This window comes from Saccopteryx bilineata, chromosome 5 (assembly GCF_036850765.1).
Source record: "Saccopteryx bilineata isolate mSacBil1 chromosome 5, mSacBil1_pri_phased_curated, whole genome shotgun sequence".
NCBI lineage: Eukaryota > Metazoa > Chordata > Mammalia > Chiroptera > Emballonuridae > Saccopteryx > Saccopteryx bilineata.
The window spans coordinates 205,857,963-205,878,972 of record NC_089494.1 but is presented as its reverse complement, the minus strand read 5'-3'; the positions used below and the strand labels follow the sequence as shown (position 1 = coordinate 205,878,972).

Genomic DNA, 21,010 nt, shown 5'->3' with positions numbered 1-21,010 from the left:
AAGTGGCCCTTGTGTGAATGAGATCAGTTTACCTGCTTCTTGGAAGAAATACCCTAGGCTCGTCCACAGTGTCATAGATGGGGCCGACAGCCCTGGGCACCTTCAGCCTTCAGTGGCAAACCCCAGCTTTCTGGGCAAGGTTAGGTCATAGGTGGCTGGAGCAGGGCTGGAAGAGACTGAACCCTCCCTTAGAGGAGCGAGGGGGAAGCCCACCTTCCAGTGTCCCTGTTTCCTCACAGCAGAGGCGTGTAAGCCTGGCAGGCTTTAGTTCAATGACCTTCCTATCCACTATTGAAGCAGGACCCAGATGGCATCCTATGAGACCCCTTTGGGGCGTTGGAGCCTTTAAGGGTGTATCCTAAAAGCTGGTAGTTCCTCTGATCTCTATTGGGCTTTTTCTGCCTCTAGGTATCTTAAAAGCCATTCTCAGAAGATCTCGCTGAGGGGTTTGAGGATCCCCATCCGCCTATATAAATCTTTTCCATATATCTGGATCTATTTGGAAAAAAGACAGAACAGTGTTATTAGCTAGATCTAATAAAGAAGGTAGTAGTTTGCAGGCAAAAAAGATTTGGTGTCTCCTGTTTATCAGCATTCAAAAGAGATGTAAATTTTTTTTAAGTAAAAAGCATGATAAGGTAGACCCGTTGGAGTCATTGGCCTGGTGTGCAGGATTCCCGGGTTCGATTCCTGGCCAGAGCACACAGGAGAAGCGCCCATCTACCTCTCCACCCCTCCCCCTCTCCTTCCTCTTCGTCTCTCTCCTCCCGCCCGCAGCCAAGGCTCCACTGGAGCAAAGCCACCCTGGGCACTAAGGATGGCCCCATGGCCTCTGTCCCAGTTGCTAGAATGGCTCTGGTTGTAACAGAGCAACACCCCAGATGGGCAGAGCATTCCCCCCTGGTAGGCATGCCAGGTGGATCCCAGTCAGGCACATGCAGGAGTCTGTCTGACTGCCTCCCCATCCCCATCCTCAGAAAAATACAAAAAATAAATAAATAAAAGAAAAAATACTAAAAAAAAGGGGGGGGGGGAATTTCCTTGTGCTAAAGCTCCAGGGAGCATGGAGTGAGCTTGAGTATGTCTTATGAAACATGGAGCTCTATGTTGACATATAAGTCTTTGAAGAAGGAGGAACTGCTGAAATAGTTTATCCGCATTTGTCCCTAAGACAGCAGTCTTTATAGTGGGAACACCATACGTAAATATTTGCTGTCTATAGATTAAGGGGGGAATATGGCAAATGCTGAAAAGCCATGATCTTTGTGCCCCTCCCCTCCCCCAACCCCCTCCCTCTCCTCCCCCCACCCTGTAACCCCAACACTGTTGTTCATGTCTCTGAGTCTCATCTTTATGTCCCACCTATGTATGGAATTATATAGTTCTTAGTTTTTTCTGATTTACTTCTTTCACTCAGTATAATGTTATCGAGGCCCATCCATGTTGTTGTAAAAGATCCGATGTCATCATTTCATATGGCTGAGTAGTATTCCATAGTATATATATACCAAAGCTTTTTAATCCACTCGTCCTCTGATGGACACTTGGGCTGTTTCCAAATCTTTGCTATTGTGAACAACGCTGCCATAAACATGGGGGTGCATTTCTTCTTTTCAAACAGTGCTATGGTGTTCTTGGGGTATATTCCTAACAGTGGTATAGCTGGGTCGAAAGGCAGTTCGATTTTTAATTTCTTGAGGAATCTCCATACTGTTTTTCACAGTGGCTGCACCAGTCTGCATTCCCACCAGCAGTGCAGGAGGGTTCCCTTTTCTCCACATCCTCGCCAGCACTTATTCTGTGTTGTTTTATTGATGAGCGCGATTCTGACTGGTGTGAGGTGATATCTCATTGTGGTTTTAATTTGCATTTCTCTAATCATTAGTGATGTTGAACATTTTTTCATATGCCTGTTGGCCATCTGTGTGTCCTCTTTGGAGAAGTGTCTATTCATTTCTTTTGCCCATTTTTGGATTGGATTGTTTGTCTTCCTGGTATTAAGTTTTACAAGTTCTTTATAAATTTTGGTTATTAACCCCTTATCAGACATACTGTCAAATATATTCTCCCATTGTGTAGTTTGTCTTTTTATTCTGTTCTTATTGTCTTTAGCTGTGCAGAAGCTTTTTAGTTTGATTAAAGTCCCATTTGTTTATCCTGTCTTTTATTTCACTTGCCTGTGGAAACAAATCAGCAAATATATTGCTGCGAGAGATGTCAGAGAGCTTACTGCCTATGTTTTCTTCTAAGATGCTTATGGTTTCCCGGTTTACATTCAAGTCTTTTATCCATTTTGAGTTTATTTTTGTGAGTGGTGTAAGTTGGTGGTCTAGTTTCATTTTTTTGCAGGTAGCTGTCCAGTTTTCCCAACACCATTTGTTGAAGAGGCTGTCTTTACTCCATTGTACTGTCTTACCTCCTTTGTCAAATATCAGTTGTCCATAGAGCTGTGGTTTTATTTCTGAGTTCTCTGTTCTGTTCCATTGATCTATGTGCCTGTTCTTATGCCAGTACCATGCTGTTTTGAGTACAATGGCCTTATAATATAACTTGATATCTGGAAGTGTGATACCTCCTGCTTTTTTCTTCCTTTTCAAGATTGCTGAGGCTATTTGTGTTCTTTTTTGGTTCCATATAAATTTTTGGAATATGTGTTCTATGTCTTTGAAGTAAGTCATTGGTATTTTAATCGGTATTGCATTGAATTTATAAATTGCTTTGGGTAATATGGACATTTTAATGATGTTTATTCTTCCTAACCATGAGCACGGTATATGCCTCCACTTATTTGTATCTTCCCTGATTTCTTTTATTAATGTTTTATAATTTTCCGAGTACAAGTCTTTAATCTCCTTGGTTAGATTTATTCCTAGGTACTTTATTTTTTTGGTTGCAATGGTAAAGGGGATTGATTCCCTGATTTCTCTTTCTGACAGTTCATTATTAGTGTATAAAAATGCCTCTGATTTCTGAGTATTGATTTTATATCCTGCCACCTTGTCAAATTCATTTATCAGGTCTAGTAGTTTTTTGACTGAGACTTTAGGGTTTTCTATATACAATATCATGTCATCTGCAAATAATGATAGTTTTACTTCTTCTTTTCCAATTTGGATGCCTTTTATTTCTTTTTCTTGTCTGATTGCTGTGGCTAGGACTTCCAGAACTATGTTGAATAAGAGTGGTAAAAGGAGGAACCCCTGCCTTGTTCCTGATCTTAAGGGGATTGCTTTTAATTTTTTCCCATTGAGTATGATGTTGGCTGTGGGTTTGTCATAGATGGCCTTTATCATGTTGAGGTATGTTCTCTGTATTCCCACTTTGCTGAGAATTTTGATCATGAGTGGGTGCTGGACTTTATCAAACACTTTTTCTGCATCTATTGAAATTATCATGTGGTTTTTCTCCTTTCTTTTGTTTATGTGATGAATCACATTGATTGATTTGCGAATATTGTACCAGCCTTGCCTCCCAAGAATAAATCCTACTTGATCATGGTGTATGATTTTTTCCATATATTGCTGGATCCGGTTTGCTAATATTTTGTTGAGGATTTTTGCATCTAAGTTCATCAGGAATATTGGCCTATAATTTTCTTTTTTTGTGTTGTCTTTGCCTGGTTTTGGAATCAGAATTATGCTCGCCTCATAAAAGGAGTTTGGAAGTCTTCCTTCCTCTTGAATTTTTTGAAATAGCTTGAGAAGGATAGGAGTTAGTTCTTCTTTGAATATTTGGTAGAATTCACTTGTGAAGCCATCAGGCCCAGGACTTTTCTTTTTTTGGGAGTATTTTGATAGCTGTTTCAATCTCATTTGTTGTAATTGGTCTGTTTAGGTTTTCTGATTCTTCCAGATTGATTTTTGGAAGATTATATGATTCAAGGAATTTGTCCATTTCATCTAGGTTGTCTAGTTTTTTGGCGTACAGTTCTTCATAGTAGTTTCTTACAATATTTTGTATTTCTGTTGTGTCAGTTGTTATTTCTCCACTCTCGTTTCTAATTTTATTTATTTGAGTCCTCTCTCTTTTTTTCTTGGTGAGTCTTGTTAAAGGTTCATCGATCTTGTTTTCCTTTTTAAAGAACCAGCTCCTGGTTTCATTGATCCTCTGAATTGTTTCTTTAGCCTCTATGTCATTTATTTCTGCTCTGATCTTTATTATTTCCTTCCTTCTACTAGCTCTGGGCTTTACTTGCTGTTCTTTTTCTAGTTCTTTTAGATGGAGGTTTAAGTTGTTTATTTGAGCTTTTTCTAGCTTCTTGAGGTATGCCTGTAATGCTATGAACTTCCCTCTCAGGACTGCTTTTGCTGTGTCCCATAAATTTTGAGTTGATGTATGCTCATTATCGTTTGTTTCTAGGAATTTTTAAATTTCTTCTTTGATCTCAATGTTAACCCATTCATTGTTTAATAATGTGCTATTTAGTTTCCAAGTGTTTGAATATTTTTCAATTTTTCTATTGTGGTTGATTTCTAGTTTAATGCCATTGTGATCAGAGAAAGTGCTCAATATTATTTCAATCTTCTTAAATTTGTTGAGCCTGCTTTTGTGCCCTAACATGTGGTCTATTCTAGAGAATGTACCATCAGTGCTTGAAAAGAATGTATATTCTGCTGTTTTAGGGTGAAAGGTTCTGAAGATATCTATTAAATCGAGTTGATCTAATATGTCCTTTAAGTCTGCTGTTTCTTTGTTAATTTTCTTTCTTGAGGATCTATCTAATGATGTTAATGGGGTATTGAAATCCCCTACTATTATAGTATTGCTGTTGGTCTCGCCCTTTAAGTCTATCAAAGTCTGCTTTATATATTTAGGTGCTCCTATATTAGGTGTGTAGATATTTATAATGGTTATATCTTCCTTTTGGATTGCTCCCTTTATCATTATGTAGTGACCTTCTTTATTTCTAACTATGGTCTTTGTTTTAAAGTCCATTTTGTCTGATATAAGTATTGCTACCCCAGCTTTTTTTTCATTTCCATTTGCGTGAAATATTTTTTCCATCCTTTTATCTTCAGTCTGTGTGCATCTTTTGATTTAAGGTGTGTCTTTTGTAGACAGCATATATATGGGTCCTGTTTTCTTATCCATGCAGCTACCCTATGTCTCTTGATCGGATCATTTAAACCATTAACATTTAAGGTTATTACTGATATGTAATTGTTTATTGCCATTTTTTTTCTTTAAAACTGTTTTTCTCTCTTGCTATATTCTTTTTTTCCTTTGATCTGTTTACAACAGGTTCCTTAACATTTCTTGCAGCCTTGGTTTGGTTGCAGTGAAATCCTTGAGGTTTTTTTTGTCTGTAAAGCTTTTTATTTCTCCTTCAATTTTAAATGATAGTCTTACTGGATAAAGTAGTCTTGGTTGTAGGTTCTTGTTCTGCATTACTTTGAATATTTCTTGCCATTCCCTTCTGGCCTCAAGTGTTTCTGTTGAGAAGTCAGAAGTCATCCTTATGGGGGCTCCTTTGTAGGTGATAGTCTTTTTTTCTCTAGCAACTTTTAATATTTTCTCTTTATCATTTAGCTTTGGTACTTTAATTATGATGTGTCTTGGTGTTGGTTTCTTTGGGTTTCTCCTTAATGGAGTTCTCTGTGCTTCCTGAACATGTGAAATGTTTTCCTGCCTTAATTGGGGGAAGTTTTCTGCTATAATATGTTTGAACAAAGTCTCTATCCCTTGTTCTTTCTCTTCTTCAGGAACCCCTATGATGCGGATGTTATTTCTCTTCATGTTGTCACAAAGCTCTCTTAGAGTTTCCTCAGACTTTCTGAGTCTCTTTTCTTTTTTCTGCTCTGCTTCCGTGCCTTTATTTATTGTGACCTCTAGCTCACTGATTCGATTCTCTGCTTCATCCATCCTGTTTTTAATTCCTTCCATTGTATTCTTTATTTCAGATATTGTATTTGTCATTTCTGTCTGATTCTTTTTTATTATTTCAATGTCCTTTTTTATATTTGTTATCTCTTTATTTAGGTTTTTGTAATGGCCATCTATGGTTGTTCTAATATCTTTGAGCATCCTAACAATCGTTATTTTAAACTCTACATCTGGTAATTTGGTGCCTGATCTGTGGTGGCGCAGTGGGTAAAGCGTCGACCTGGAAATGGTAATTTGGTTATATCTGATTCACTTAGGTCCTTTTCTGGGGATTTCTCTTGGTTTATTTGTGTTGTATTTCTCTGCCTCCACATTTTCTCTTCACGGGAGTGGCTGTGATCACGTGCTCGGGTGCACAAGGGTTGGTGACCTTGGCCTTTGCCCCACCCTCGTGTGTGACGTTAGGCTCGGTCCTGAGGGCACTGGCAAGCACCTTTGTTCAGCTGCGGGTCTCCGCCTGTTTCCGAGCTTTCGCCCTGTCTTTGCAGGATGATCCCACTCAAGGAACAGCTGCTAGCCTTGGCTCTACCGCCGGGCAGGGCTGCGTGCCCAAGCTTAGCTCTGTAGCGGAACTCCGCCTCTTCTGGGCTTTTGGCTCCACTTCCGCGGGAGGAGCCGGCTACCAAGTCAGACCGCAAACCTGGGTTGCACAGGTGGGGCAGGGCTGTGCTCCTCTGCTCTTGCTCCGGGGCTGGTTTCTACCCTTTCCGGGGTTCCCGCCCTTTTCCCGGAGGCTGGATTACAGGCTGCTGGCAGCTGAGCTTGACCGCTTTTGCACACCCCCTTCTTTCCAGCTGGGCAAGATTGAGCTCACACCTGAGCCCAGTGGTGGCCACCGGCTTCCGCCCCTGCCAGCCGAACTGCGCTTTTGTCTCCCGCTGCCGCCCACTCTCTGGTGCGCCCTCAGCCGTGTGGGTGGGGGCGTTGCAGCTCGGACGCTAAGACTCACTACTGTAGACCCAAAAGCTCCCTCCCTCCTTCTATGCGACTCTGCTCTGAATGCTGCGGGGAGATTGTTTGGCTGCTCTCCTGCTTCCCTTTGCTGGTATTGCTGTTTCTGGGGGAAATATTCACTTCAGCTTTGGGGAGTGACTCGTCCCAGGGGTTAGGGTGGCTATCTCCCAAAATGTTTCTCCCTATGCCTCCTAGATTGCACTCTCCCTGTTATTGTGGTCTTCTCCTCTCTCCCCCCATCCCCAGGAGCCCCAGGTGATTGTTTTCGAGAGAGGTGTTCTGCGCGGTCCCTTTAAGAAGGATCCTGGGTCTGAGAAATCACACTCTCTCACAAACAGTATCCTGACTTGTTTCTAGCTAAATACTGTCCTTACGCCTCTTCTGGGCTCTGGGGCTGCAGGCTGGGGCTTTGTTCCTGGGGCTCAGGACCCTTTCCCCTCTGCTAAACTCACTTCCCGCCACGCGAGTCTCTCCCCTCCCTGCTGCCGTTCGCTCCGAGGAGCTGGGCAGCCCTCTCCACGTTTCCGCGTTTCTGCTTTTCCTACCAGTCTCTGTGTGGCTTCTTCAGCGTTCCTTGGTTGAAGAGTCCTTTTAGTTTAGTCCAAAGTTGGTTTTTCTAGATGATAGTTCATAAAATGAGTTTGTAATCCACTTTGGTTCTGGGAGGTAGATGCTGGTATGTCCGCCTACTCCAGCGCCATCTTGTCTCCTCCACATGCACAATGCTTTTATCTAATATTCATTTTAGAGACTAAGAAAACACATAGCTGATATGTCCTTTTTTACTTAGTTCTAACCACTTTGTGATGTTTCAAACTTGTTCCTTGATGTTCCAGGTCCTGCTTCTGCTATCGACACTTGAGGGTTTCTTATTGCCCTTTTGTATATTGCTTTCTGTTGGTTCTCTATCTTACTTGAGTCTTCTCTTTTGTTTTTCTACCATTTGTTTTTGTATGGTAGTAATTTATACTTCTTTCCTCTATTACTTCTTTTTTCAAGTCATGTGCTTCTGTGGTGGTTTTTTTCAGGAGTGGTTACCATTAAGTAATGGAAAGGGTACCTACCATGTTCATTGTAGTACACTATCTCATGAGTGCTTCTCTACTCCATCCTTCTTTGCTACTGTTATTCCTCATCCTCTCCCCTTTTTTGTTTTTGTTGTCACAGTTTAAATTTGATGTTATTGTGTTCTTGGTGGAGCTTTTAATTGTGGTTTTGTTTTCTTTTGTTCTTTGTATCTGGTCAGAAAACCCCCTTTAGTATTGTCTGAAGTGGGAGTTTTCTGGTGATAAATTCTCTCATCTTTTCTGTATCTGCAAATGTTTTTATTTCTCCTTTGTATTTGAGGATAGCTTTGTGGGTATAGTATTCTTGGCTGGAAGTTTCTCTCTTTCAGAACTTTAAATATTGGAGTCCACTCTCTTCTAGCTTATAGAGCTTCTGCTGAGAAATTTGATGATAATCTAATGGGCCTTCCTTTATATGTTGTATTCTTCTTTTCCCTGGCTGCCTTGAGAATTTTTTCTTCATCATTGGTTTGTGCCAGTTTCATTATGATGTGCCTTGGAGTTGGTTTGTTGGGGTTAAGATAACTTGGAGTTCTGTTTGCTGCTTGAATTCGAGGCTTTAGTTCTTTCCATAGGCTTGGGAAGTTCTTGTCTATTATTTGTTTGAATATGTTCTCCATTCCATTTTCTCTCTCTTTTCTTTCTGATATACCTATTATTCTTATGTTTCTCTTTTTGATAGAGTCAGACAATTCTTGTAGTGCTTTCTCATATTTTTAAATTCGTGAGTCTCTCTCCTCTTCTCTCTTTTGTGCCTGTAGTTGCTGTCTTCTATGTCACTAATTCTCTCTCTTTTATCTGGCCTGTTCTATCAGCTAAGCTTGTTACCTCGTTTTTTAGTTCATGAATTGAGGTTTTCATCTCTGATTTGTTTTCATAGTTTCAATTTCCTTGGTGATATATTCTTTTTGTTCATTAAGTTGTTTTTTGAGCTCTCTAAATTGCCTTTCTGTACTTTCTTGTATATCTCTAAGTATTTTTAGGATTTCTATTTTAAATTTTCTGTCATTTAACTCCAAGGTTTTCAATCTATTGAAATTTTTTTCTATAGATTTTTCCTCATCTATCTGTGCTACATCTCTGTCACGTGTATCCATGATATTCAATTTCTTTTCCTTTAATGGCCTCTGAGGGTGGTTTTGTTAATAACACTAATAAGAATTGATAAAGAATAAAAATCAATTTTTTAAAAAAATTATTTTTTTTGAGAAAATACCATAAAATACTGAGAATTATATTGTGCTAAATGGAACAAAAACCACCTAGAACAGAAGGCCTAAGTTGGGGAGAAGTGACAAAGGGGCAAAAAACGAGGTAATGACCCACAAAATGCTCCAGGAAAAAGTTTGAATCAAGAATAAAATAATTTGTTTGTAAATGATGGTCAAATGAGAGATATAGTGAAAGAGAAAAGAAGAGTACAAGTACAAGAAGAAGGAAAAAGAAAAAAATTCTATTTTAATACAATAGAATTTGTATTTCTTCGTTCCGCTTAATATGTGGAACAAAAACTACATAGAGTGGAGAGCTAGGGTTGGGGAGAATGCTAATGAGATAAAAAGTGAAGTAAAAGGCACACAAAATGCCACAAAGAAAACATTTGAATCCAAAATAAAATAATTTGTTTTTGAGTGAGGATTGAATGCGATGAAAAGTGAAAGAGAAAAGAAGAAACCAAAAGAGTAGGAGGGAAAAAAGAGAGAGAGAGAGAAAAGGAAAGGAAAAAAATAAAGAGAGTTAAGGTTTTGGAATGTAACCCTCATAGAGAAAAAGAAAAAAAGAAAAATGGATAATGTAACACCTATCGTAATGAAGTTCAAGATGAAAAGAAAAGAATAAGATGAAAAGAGGATAAAAGGACCAAGGTGAAAGAAAAAAAATAAAGATAAGAAATGAAAGAAAAAAAAAGTAGAAGAAGTTATAAAGACTGTGGATTATTCCTGATTTTGAGAGGTTATCTTCTTCTGTTTTCCTTCTTCTCTCTCTTTTTGGTCAGTGGAACTGTACCCCAGGCTCTGCCCCTGTGGCATGCTTAGGTAGAGATTTGCAGTTGATGTGTCTCTATGGCGATGACATATAATAGACCTCAGTCTTATTGTTAGTCGGGGCTTGTTAGCGTTTGCAGGCTCCAACAATGGGAGAGTCCATTTTCCCAGAGCCTTTCCCTGAGTGTCTCCTTCCTGAACAAGCAGCCTGGTGACCCAGCTGTGAAGTTGCCCCTGCCACCGCCTAGAGAGCAAGAGGCTCTAAGTGCTGCCAAATCCCTCCTCTATCCCCACTCAATGCAGGGCTCTGGGCTTTGCCAGCCAGAGCCACCAGCATAGTCAAGCAGGGCTGGGAGCCAATTGCTCTCAAGGTGTCTTTCTATGAGCCTCTAAGCATGTCTAGTATGCCTTAGCACTCTGTGGGACCACTCTCCCCAGGCTTTTTGCACTTTGTAACCTGTATTGGCTGGCAGGAAGATTCCCTAGTCACTGCCTGCAGAATAGGAGGTCTTAAAAGCTGCCAAGTCCCTCCTCTAGGTCCTTTTAGAGCACAGCCCTGAGTATGATAGCTCTGCCTACCAGAGCCACCAGCTTAAGCAGGTAGGGGGGCTAGTTGACTTCTGTTCAGGTTTCTTTCTAAGGTTCCCCGGGTATGTCTAGTTAAATTTGCCTTAGCGTTACCTGGAACTGCTCTCCACAGGCTTCTCCCTTGTTAGGAAGCCTACAGCCTCACCTGCCCAACTTCTGCAGTGTCCTCTGAGGTCTGTTTCATAGGAATGTGTTTTTTACCCTGTATTGGCTGGCAGGAAGTTGCCCCAGCTACTGTGTGCAGAGCAAGAGGCCTTAAAAACTATCACATCTCTCCTTTGGGTTCTCTTAGATCACAGACTTGAGAAAGAAGACCTTGTCAGCCAGAACCGCTGCCAGCATTAGCCAGCTGGGCAGTGAGCAGACTGCGGTTTAGGCTCCTTTCAGTGATCCGATCCACGGCTCTGCTCTCCAAAGGCTGCCTGCAAGCTGCCTGCGCCCCCCTCCCCCTAGGACTTCTGTATTTTTTTCTTCCCAAGTAATGTGCTTTGTTAGCCTGTATGGCTGGCGGAGGTGCCCCGCCTGGAGAGGTGCGGACATAGGAAAGCTGGCTTTCGTGCGCAGCCCCCACGCACTATTGTTCAGGGAGCAGGGATTACACTAAGACTCTGGTGGCAGCCCATGCAGAAGGCTACTGCTGACAGCCTCTGACCCAGCCCCTCTGTCTGGGAACAAAGGTGCCACGCCCGGGGTGCTAGGAGGAACCACTCATACTTCACCATGGGTGCTCGCAGATCTGGAGAACGAGGGTAAACAAAGCCCACTCCATAGGCAAGCCACTTGCCCACCTCTGCCGGGATTTGCTGTTGGTGTTAGCTCCGCACTCCACGTGGGTTGAGCCGTGAGCACACTCTCTCCTCGGCTTGAACGTCTCTGCCCTAGCCCAGCTTTTTCCGTGCCCCTAGCCCTGGCTTTCTCTCAGTTCCAAGTGAAAGCAGCCCTTGCTCAGGTCAGTGAGGAAAGTGGAATACTCCATTCTCCGTCTTATTTCCTTCAGAGTGGATTATATATTCAGCTACCGTTTCTCCCAATCGTACCTTTGTTTGGTGTATGTGTATTTCAGATGCTCCTGGGATTGTTTTTCTGTCTCTAGATGTTGAATTTGTTGAAATTTCATGGAGAAGTGTGGAGAGCCCTCCTCACGGCACCATTTCTCTGAAGTTATTCCCTATGATTTCTTTAAACAGGTTCGCTATCCCTTGTTTGTTCTCTTCTCCTTCAGGAACCCCTATGATGCAGATGTTGTTTCTCTTCATGTTGTCACAGAGCTCTTTTAGAGTTTTCTCAGTCTTTTTGTGACTCTTTTTGTTTTGCTGCTCTATTTCTATGCTTCTGTTTATCTTGTCCTTTAAATCACTTATTTGATCCATCCAGCATGCTGTTGATTTCTTCTAGTGAAGTTTTTATTTCTGATATTGTATTTGTCATTTCTGACTGGTTCTTTTTTATAATTTCAATGTACGTTTTTATGCTTGCTATCTTTTTATTTAGGTGCTCATTATGTCCACCCATTGTTGCTCTAAGATCCTTGAGCATCCTAAAAATTATTATTTTAAATTCTGCATCTGGTAGTTTGGTTACTTTCATTTCATTTAGTTCTTTTTCTGTGGATTTCTATAGTTGATTCATTTGGGTCGTATTTTCTTGTTTGCCCATTTTATCTGTGTTTTAGATAGTGCTGTCTGACTTTGATCTTTTTTTGTGTGTGTATTTCCAAAGTGAGAAGTGGAGGAGAGGCAAACAGACTCCCACATGCGCCCAACTGGGATCCACCTGGCATGCCCACCAGGGGTGGTGATCAACCCCTCTGGGGCATTGCTCTGCTGCAATCAGAGTCATTCCAGTGCTTGAGGTGGAGTCCATGGAGCCATCCTCAATGCCCAGGCCAAGTTTTCTCCAATAGAGCCTTGGCTGTGGAAGGAGAAGAGAGAGATAGAGAGAAAGGCGAGGGGGAAGGGTGGAGAAGCAGATGGGCACTTCTCCTGTGTGCCCTAGCCAGGAATTGAACCTGGGACTTCTGAAAGCTGGGTCACACTCTACCGCTGAGCCAACCAGCTAGGGCTGGCTTTGATCTTTTTGTGGTGTCTTTATGAGGAAGATAGGCTCAGTGGTACTGACTTCCAGGCAATCTGTTTTCCTTGTTCTAGAAATGCTTCTTTTTTTTTCTTTCTTTTCCTGAAGCTGGAAACGAGGAGAGACAGTCAGACAGACTCCCACATGTGCCCGACCAGGATTCACCCGGCATGCCCACCAGGGGGTGACGCCCTGCCCACCAGGGGGTGGTGCTATGCCCCTCCGGGGCGTCGCTCTGTTGTGACCAGAGCCACTCTAGCGCCTGGGGCAGAGGCCAAGGAGCCATCCCCAGCGCCTGGGCCATCTTTGCTCCATTGGAGCCTTGGCTGCAAGAGGGGAAGAGAGAGACAGAGAGGAAGGAGAGGGGGAGGGGTGGAGAAGCAAACGGGCGCCTCTCCTGTGTGCCCTGGCCGGGAATCGAACCCGGGACTTCTGCACGTCAGGCCGACGCTCTACCACTGAGCCAACCGGCCAGGGCCTAGAAATGCTTCTTGAGGATATTATTTTCCCTTCTGTTGTCTGTGAGTATTGAACGCAGTAGGTCCTTTTGTAGATAGTTATTCCTTTAGGCTGGCTGACTCTAAGGGTCAACTTGGATCATTTGTATTACACACTGTGCACTGTCCATCCTGTTGGGCATATTTATTCTCTACCATGTCTGGTGCCTGCTAAACTCCTCCTTTGGGTATGCTGCTTGTGTAGGTAGCTGAGTCTAGGGTTGGTGCTGTCTGCCACTCACTACCAGTTGCTTTGGTTCTAGATCTTCTTGGGTTGGTGTCAGCTGTTTGTAAACAGCTGTGGGCTACCTGTCTACATCTATTGCTCTTCCGTAAAAACCCCAAGCTCTCTAAGATTTGCCTCCACTTTGCAGCTTCTCCACCTCCTCTTGCAACTACTGGTCTTCCTACAGAATCTTCAGTAGAAAAACTGTAGTGTGGGCCCAGACTGACCTCACCCAACCAACCCCTCTGTAGGTTGCAATCTTGTTGGATTAGGGCAGCTGAGGTTGGGAATACAACATTAGTGGGACCCCCTACTTCAGGGGTCTCTTGGTCAGTACCTCAGTATAGGGAATGTGGCCCCTACTCCAGAGCCTAGTTCCTCGGCCACTGCTAGATATTCAAATTTTATTTCTCCCCAACAAGGTGAGCAGCAGGTTCAGATCGAAGTAGGGGCCGACAGTCTCCTCTGAAGAAGTTCTTATAGCTGGTGAGACCCTGGTCTCAGAGAAGAAGACTGAGAGAGTCCTCTCCTGGGGCTGACTGTGCCTCCACAGAAAGTGGCTAAGCCCCTTGACCAGATCTAACAATAAGCTCACAGGGACCCACACTTTAAATGTCCATGCTCCAAGCCTAGATTCCCATTTCCCAGTAGAATCTAGCCTAGCAGGGCAGGATATCAGCACCTGGACTGGCTGACGCAGAAGCTCCACCCTATCCAATGCACATGAGCCGCTGTGCAGGTTCTAATCACAGAGAGAGAAATTTGACTCAGCTCGGCCAAGTGTAAGGAGCCCTTCCTTTGGATACCACTCTAGTAAGTGTTGTTAGGTCCTGAACTGATGCTCTCTGCAGCTGGCCATTGGTTGTGCCAGCCCTGGGCCTCCCTGGCAGGAACCCAGTGCAGACCAGTGGGCAATACTGCCTGTGATTGGCCCTTGGCAACCTTCTTGGAGCTACAAGCAATCCAGAGTTTGTGGCTGCCTCTACTGGCCCAGGTGCACATGGAAATAACAAGCTGCACACCTATGCTTGCTTTTACTGACACTGGGCCAGGGGTAAGGTCCACTTAAAAGGCCAAGGTTCCCTGAGTCCTACCTCCTGGAGCCTCTGTCTCCTGGCTGCTTGTTGGGCTCAGCCCCTGAAAAAACTTCTGAACCTGCAGCAATTTAGGGATTAGAAAGGGTGATGAGTGTGGCTCTGCCCCCAGCCCCAGGTGTCAGTCTGCTCTGACTTTTTTCACAGACCTCAGTAGGGTGTGGCCCCAGCAGCCCAGTGTGAGTGGCCTCTGAGACCCAGAGGTGTGATCTGCCCACACTCTGGACAGTTTCCACTTAGTCTCCCATGAGGTGGAATTAACAGCCTTAGACTCAGGAGTGTGGGGGAGGGGAAAAGCTCTGGCCTCAACACCAGAAAACTGAGTCACTGATGCGTCCCCTGCTTCCTGGCTTCTCAGCATGACCCAGTCACCATGATTGGAGCAGAAGAGACTCCTGAGGGCAGAGCAGTTGCTTCTCCCCAGGCTGGTGCCACTCAGAGAGGACTGCTCCATCCAAGATAGATGGTGACTGTAGTACTGGAGAATGACTCAGCACAGAGGTTCTCCTGGCCGTCCCCCACAGTGCCTCTCCCTGGGCCTCCAACTTTACACCTCCCCACGCAACGCTAGTCCTCTCAAGTCTTCCTCCACCAGAGCCCTGGGTAAGTGGCTGTGAACAAGATTTTCTGCATGGGTCCTTTAAGACAGAGCCTGCATCTCTGAGAGTTCTGTCTCTTTCTTGCAGACAGAAACCTGGCTCTTTTCACTACAAAATGCTATTTGGGCACCTCTTCTAGGCTCTGGGGCTGAGGACCCACACCTCTCAGGGTGACCCTCCCTGCATGAGAATACCTCTGGACCCTCAGCTGCTGCTCGCTCCTGGGAGCAGGGCAGCCCTTTCCATGTCTCTGCCCTTCCTACCAGTTTTGGTGTGGCTTCTTCTGTGATCCTTGGTTACAGACTCCTCTTCATTTAGTCCAAGGGTCGGAAACCTATGGCTCGCGAGCCAGATGTGGCTCTTTTGATGGTTGCATCTGGCTCATAGACAAATCTTTCATAAAAAAAAATAATAACGTTAAAAATATAAAACATTCTCATGTATTACAATCCATTCATTTCCTATTGCTCATGTTCATAGTTGCGGGTGGCTGGAGCCAATCACAGCTGTCCTCCAGGACAACAACAAATTTTTATTGGATAATGCATAACGTACATGGGTTGTTGTATGGCTGTCATGGAATTACATTTAAAATATGTGGTGTTCATGGCTCTCTCAGCCAAGAAAGTTCCCGACCCCTGATTTAGTCCAAAGTTGGTTTTTCAAGATGATTGTTCTTAAATTGAGTTGTAATCTTATTTGGTCCTGAGATGTGGCAGTCGGAATGTCTGACTGCTCCGTCTCTGTTTTTGAATCTCCCTCAACTTCTTAATGGTTATTTTAATTGGTTATTTATCATTTAGAAGATCCAGTAATACAACTAAGATTTCAATCTTTGTATTTGATACATTAATTTATGATTTGCATTTATTCATTTATTCAAAGAGGACTTATCATGCCAGATACTGCTAAACAACAAGGTTATAAAAATGAATTAAACATAGTCTCTGCCTTCAAAGAACTTGGCTTTATATGAAAAGAGTCATGAATGGATAATTTAGAGAAATTGGAGTAAGCTTTATAGAAGAGGTTGGGCAAGGATGGACATTAATTTACCCATTGGACATGAAGAGGGAAAGAGTTCTAGAATACCAACAGAAGGAATGGCAGATGAATAGTGACCAAAAGAGAAGAGAGATATGTATGTTTAAGAATTACATGAGGCCCTAGCCGGTTGGCTTGGTGGTAGAGCGTCAGCCTGGCGTGCGGAAGTCCCAGGTTCGATTCCCAGCCAGGGCACACAGGAGAGGCGCCCATCTGCTTCTCCACCCCTCCCCCTCTCCTTCCTCTCTGTCTCTCTCTTCCCCTCCCGCAGCCAAGGCTCCATTGGAGCAAAAGATGGCCCGGGCGCTGGGGATGGCTCCTTGGCCTCTGCCCCAGGCGCTAGAGTGGCTCTGGTCGCGACAGAGCGACGCCCCGGATGGGCAGAGCATCACCCCCTGGTGGGCGTGCTGGGTGGATCCCAGTCGGGCACATGCGGGAGTCTGTCTGACTGCCTCCCCGTTTCCAGCTTCAGAAAAATACAAAAAAAAAAAAAAAAGAACTACATGAAATTCAGAATTTCAAGAATGTAATGTGTTCAAGAATGTAATATGTGTGTGTTGGGAGAGATTTGGCAGGGAGAATGATTAGTGATGAGACTGGACAGGTAAGCAGGAGCCAGATCATGAATGGCTTTGCATTCCTAGGATCAGGGGGTTAAATTTCATCTTGTGTACAATGGGAAATTATGGAGAGTCCCAAACAACGGACTGTAATGATCAGCTTTCCATATTAAAATGAGCATGTGATGGCTATGTAGTCAAGATATTAAATGGAAGAGAAATTAAGGTAAAAGAAACTTGCTAAGTACTAAATGATAAAACTGAGAAAAATGGTAAGTCTTGAACATAGGCAATGACCATTGTGCAAGGGGAGAGGAGTCAGATAACTTATTTAGGAGGTACAAGGCATCGTCTTACGATATGGAGTTTTGTTGTTGTTGTTGTTATTTTTTTAGTTTTTTGGTGTTGTCCAGTAAGAGAAAGGTGAAATAAATAAAGAAGTCTATTGGGTCATGCACCTGGAAAATTTAGAGAAAGTTCCGCTGTTATGCTCAACAGTGTTATTTAAAAAGTTTGTTTTCATCTTGCAATTCCGCCTTCCATAACATCAGATTATTTCAAGCCTGGTTTCCTTTCTGGTGACAAAATGACTGCAGTAATCTCAGGCCTCAATTCAGAATAATACAAGATCCAGAGAAAGTGGGTAGGTAGCTTCTTTGAGGCATTCTTAGAGGAGAGAGAAAAACAAAAGTTATCTTGGCCCACCCTGATCTAATCCCTATGACCAGGATAATTTCAGATTTGCCTGAACTGGTTTATTTGTACCAGTCACTTTAGCAAGGAGAATAAGCTCACACCTGGGAATAGGGTCAACTTCCCACAAGTGTAGGACTCTCAAGAATGGCATGGACCTCAAAAACGGAAAGGTTAATTAGGAGAAAATGAATGTTGGGTAAGTCTATTCAGGGAGAATTACTATGGGATATGCACTCTTCCCAGAATATTGATGGTGAGAGGAAGAAAGATATGTAGAGAGATGTAGGGAAAAGGGCAGAATTAAAAATGTTTTTCTTCCTCCCTCCCTCCTTTCCTCCTTTCTTATTTTCCTTCCTTCCTTCCAATTTGAAATAAACCATATTTATAGGCTCATACTTTCTTTTAGATTTTATTGACCACACTGTGTCACATGGCCACATCCTCCTTCAAGGGCAGCTGAGAAAGTAAGCTCTGTCCAGGGAGAAAGGAAATGGGACCAGCTGGCAAGTGAGCTCAACATAGTTTGCTATAAGTATTCTTTTGAAGGTTTTTCCTCCTCAACTCCCAAGATTTGGGGAGTGGTTGTGTGTGTGTGTGTGTGTGTGTGTGTGTGTGTGTCTGAGATATTGGAATTATATGACAACAATGTAGGTTTATTATGAAATCAGAGTTCAGCCATGCAGGGGAAAGGAAATGCATTCCTTCCTTTGTGCTAAGACTGTAGTATGGGTGGAATGGAAACTGAAAGTACACACTTCAGATTTTACCTTACAAGATAATGCTGAGGCAGGAATTTGGTTTTCTTGGATGGACTTCCAACCTGCATGAAGTGAATGGCTTCAAGGGATAGAGATGAACACAGGAGTCAGAGAGCATGAAGTCCTAGCAATCCATGCATGGGAAACAGTAACTCCCTCTGATCCGGCACAATAAGAACCATTCCTTTGAAGAATTAAAGCGTCAGGTTATATATGAAGCTCTCAAACAGTATTGTGACAGCTGATCCAGATGACTATGTGATCCCAAATTGCTGGGCCTTGTTTCTTCCACCTGAGATAGCATCAGAAATGAAGATGAATAAAAACTGATCTATAAAGTGAACGACATGATCCAGCCGGGGCAGACAGACTCCCTGACAGCAGCGTCCTGTAAGTGTGTGCTGCCAAAGCATCTATGGATTCCACCAGCATCTATTGACATAACATGATTCATTCTTCATTACTCACTTCCTGATAAATAGGAACAAAGTCAGAATGACTGAATGCCTTGAAAGGGTCAGTGTTTCTGGCTCTGGCAATAATACACAGTGCTTTCCTTCCCCAATTAATTTTTCACCAGTGAATTTGCTTCATCAGTTACCCAGCACCAGGGAGACCATTACTGCATGAAAATCTTCTGTGACAATGACATTCACTCAGTTTTCTAAAGCTAAGCATGGGCTCTAAATATAGAAGACAAGCAGCTTACATTTGAATAGTGATTAGACACTTTTAAAGTTTGGAAAACTCAAGCTTATTCATATTTAGTAACAGCAATAGTTAACTTTCTATTCTTTAGGTAAAAAAGCCCTTGGAAATGTCAAAGGCAGTGAAAGGTCCCTAGAAATTTCCAAACATTATTTATATTTTGTGTATACCTTAGTATTATCTTCTATCAAACCCTTTCATTAGCACTGCTGCGGAGTAGCAACACCTCTCTGCCTCTCCACCGGCTCCGGGTGAAAGGAGGAAATAGCAAATGGGGAAGACCCCACATAGCATGACGAAGGCAGAAGCGAGGAGGAAAAAAGTTTCTACATCACCTGCAATCTCTTGAATCTACCACTGAATTAATTAGCATTGACTTTTTCCCTAAAGGCATCTGTGATTGTAAACAGATCTGCCTATTTCAATCTGTCTTTCTTGGACCAGCATCTTGTATGGTTTGGTTTTATCCTATTAGAAGAACAAAGGCACTGATTTTAATCACACGGAAATTGATGTTTACTGTGAGCTTTTATGAAGAGTAATTATTGCATTGGAAAAGGATCCAAAGAATAGTTATTCATCTTTACAGTCTTTGATTTTGGTGTAAATGTGTCTGATCTCAATAGTGAGAATGAATTTGTTCATTATATCCACATTCACATATATATCATTTTTTTAGTCATCAGATTCCTGGTACATTTGTAGATTTTTACCTATTCATAAATGTTGACGTCAAGGCTTTGTTTTGCTTACTTCCTTTTCAATATATTGCTCCCTAAGTATGTTTGCACACATCAGAATTTTTGCTTCCATGACTAGATGTTGCCTTCCTCAAGGTCAGAGCTCCCATCTTAATCAGCTCTGCAAACATCCCTACAAAGCACAATTCCTGGCTTGTAGGAGGCATTCAAATAAAAGTTGAAGAAAATTAATCTAGGCCAAATACATGATTTGGGAAAAATGAAATAATCTGTTTGTCTGCATTGCTTTATTTGCAAAAAGAAGCAAATAGTTTGATTTACATCACAGGGGTTTTTTTGTTTTGTTTTGTTTGCTTTGTTTTTTTAAGGATCACTATATAATGCTAAGAGAGTAATTGCTCAGAAGATGATTGTCATACAAAACTCAAAGGGAAAAAATATTTCTCTGGTTCTCTGCTGTGATATGTCTATATAAAATCCTACTGCCCTTGTTCTGCAGATGTTGCAAGTACCTGATCAATTTGCTGTTCCCACTTATTCCTGGAGCCACATAGTGTTAATACTTTACACAGGTTTCTGGTTTCTGTGGAATAGCAGCTCTTCAGATTTAATATACTCTCAGAATTTAATTAGGAATCAGAGCAAAGGTCAATTGGTGTCTCACTGTGTGGGCTGAGACAGGGGTGTTGAAGATGATTACCTTTTTGCCTGGTGCCCATTGCTCATTTTAAAAAGAAGCTGAAGCTAGCAATGGTGTGAGGCAGGTGTGTTCCCCATCTGCTATCTCTGCTAGCTGAAGTTACTTCATCAACATTGATTAATATGCTCTGGCAGGTGCAGGTCTTTAGAAATTAGCTTAAATGATCAAACACCTTATTTACCAGGGGGTTCCTAGAATTTACATCCCAACTTTACCTTTGCCCATAAATCAGGGGATTCTGAGGGGACTGACTGATCCTCTGTGACTCTTCACTTTCATTGGGGAGAGTCTTTGCCTGCTTTAAATATGCTTTTACCTTTTGACCCAGTAATTCCCCTTCTGAAAATTTAATAAAACAATATGGTCAGAGATCCATGTATAGATTGTTTGTTTTAACATGTTTATAATATCAAAAACCTGGAAATAATTAAAACGCTTATGCAAGACATTGACTAAATGATAAAATAACATAGTTGATACTAATAATCATTTATTTAACAAGATAGGAAAATTCTTACTATATAATATGAAGTGAAAAAGCAGACTACAAATATACATAGCCATAATTTTATAAAACAAGCTATACTGTACATTTGTATAATTTTAGAAAATGTATTTATATTTGGTTAGTAAGATTATAGATGTCTGCAAATATATATTTTTCTATTTATGGCCATCTACAGTTCCCCAATTTTCTAGGATTTTATTGAGAGCAGTTCATTCTTCAGTAAGTTAGTTAGGCTATTTTTTCCGTGAGTGATAACCAGAGGCAGTGTCCCACACATGAAACGTGTGGGGGCCTCCTACGCAGCAGACACTGTAGAGGGGAGAAGCTGGGGTGGCGGACTCAGTGGGGTCAAGGTACCAGTGTGAGAGG

General features: G+C 42.3%; 1 non-coding gene across 1 annotated transcript; it reads right to left on the bottom strand.

Annotated features, from left to right (window-relative positions):
* Nucleotides 1-12,952: 12,952 nt before the first annotated feature.
* Nucleotides 12,953-13,028, bottom strand: TRNAV-GAC (transfer RNA valine (anticodon GAC)). The gene has a single exon. It is a non-coding gene; the product is annotated as a tRNA-Val (tRNA).
* Nucleotides 13,029-21,010: the final 7,982 nt, after the last annotated feature.